The sequence below is a fragment of the Diaphorina citri genome, unplaced genomic scaffold, assembly GCF_000475195.1.
Source record: "Diaphorina citri unplaced genomic scaffold, Diaci psyllid genome assembly version 1.1 scaffold179, whole genome shotgun sequence".
Taxonomy (NCBI): domain Eukaryota; kingdom Metazoa; phylum Arthropoda; class Insecta; order Hemiptera; family Psyllidae; genus Diaphorina; species Diaphorina citri.
In genome coordinates this window covers 275058-276665 of record NW_007377616.1, presented here as the reverse complement: position 1 = coordinate 276665, position 1608 = coordinate 275058, and the positions used below count along the sequence as shown (strand labels likewise).

Sequence of the window (1608 nt, the reverse complement as noted above, 5' to 3'; positions counted from 1 at the left end):
AAAAAAAAAAAAAAAAACGACGCAGCAAATCGAGACGATAAAGCCAGGAATGAGTGGGTGGTGGGCTGGTGGGGGAAGATAAAGGCAGGAATGGGTGGTGGAGACAATGGGTGGGTGGTGGGGGGATAAAGCCAGGAAAGGGTGAGGGAAGATAAAGCCAGGAATGGGTGGGGGAAGATAAAGGCAGGCGAGGTGGTTGAAGATAAAGCCAGGAATGGGTGGGGGAAGATAAAGGCAGGAGGGGTCGTTGAAGATAAAGCCAGGAATGAGTGGGTGGTGGGCTGGTGGGGGAAGATAAAGGCAGGAATGGGTGGTGGAGACAATGGGTGGGTGGTGGGGGGCAGAGGTTTTATCGTTCTGTGAAATCAAAGAGAGAAGGGTAGAATAGGAGAAAGCCAGTCGTTCCGAGAACGAACCTTATCAAGTTGGAATTAGGATAAGTTCGCCCCGGACGGAAATCGAACCCGCAACCTAGCGCTTACGAGATAGAAAAATTCACCTTTATGGGGATACGGTTAGCCCAGTGGTAACGCGCTTGCTTGCTATTCAAAAGGTCCAGGGTTCGATGTCCACCATCGACAACAAATTTGCACTCGCATTAGGATTGTAAATGCATACCTCAACGAGTTACATTCTGAAATTCTGGTGTTAACGAAGAACCTATACTGTCTAAATGGGAAGTATTGTGTCTCTTATCGCCCATTTGAAGAGGGACATCTGGGGCATACTACGGAATGGGCATGCTACGTCACAGACAACACGAGTCTAATTTGCTACCGTGGTCACGGCCCTGCCCGCTAGCATATTTCGTTATCTTATCAACGCACTATTACGAAGACCTTTGTTTTTGAACTGAGACAAACACGAAAACCGTGATATACCTACATAGGTAGCTGGTAGGTAGGTATGTACCTAACATTAGGAAAGAAGAACATTAGTCAATACCTTGAATAAGACCTTTTTTTACGTATATCGGATGGTTCCATTTTATAGTGAGGATGTGTCGCAGTCGCAGGCCACATACGTCGATCGAAATTGCCGAGAGAAGAAAAGGTAGGTATATATATAGCTAGTGATAAAGCCAGGAAAGGGTGAGGGAAGATAAAGCCAGGAATGGGTGGGGGAAGATAATGGCAGGCGAGGTGGTTGAAGATAAAGCCAGGAATGAGTGGGAGGGGGAGATAAAGGCAGGAGGGGTGGTTGAAGCCAGGAATGAGTGGGTGGTGAGGGAGCGGGAGATAAAGGCAGGAGGGGTAGTTGAAGATCAAGCCAGAAATGAGTGGGTGGTGGGGGGGGAAGATAAAGGCAGGAGTATGGGGAGGGGGAGATAAAGACAGGAGGGGTGGTTGAAGATAAAGCCAGGAATGGGTGGGGGAAGATAAAGGCGGGAATGAGTGGGTGGTGGGGAGAACATAAAGGCAGGAGTATGGGCAGGGGAATAAAGCCAGGAATGAGTGGGAGAGAGGGAGGGGGAGATAAAGACAGGAGGGATGGTTGAAGATAAAGCCAGGAATAAGTGGGTGGTGGGGGGGAGAGATAAAGGCAGGTATATGGGGAGGGGGAGGTAAAGGCAGGAGGGGTGGTTGAAGATACAGCCAGGAATCAGTG

At 49.1% G+C, this 1608-nt stretch overlaps 1 protein-coding gene across 1 annotated transcript in view; it reads right to left on the bottom strand.

Annotated features, from left to right (window-relative positions):
* The window catches only part of LOC103505513, a 15474-nt gene that overhangs the window by 13023 nt on the left and 843 nt on the right, over positions 1-1608 (bottom strand). The gene's annotated exons all lie outside the window — the stretch shown is intronic.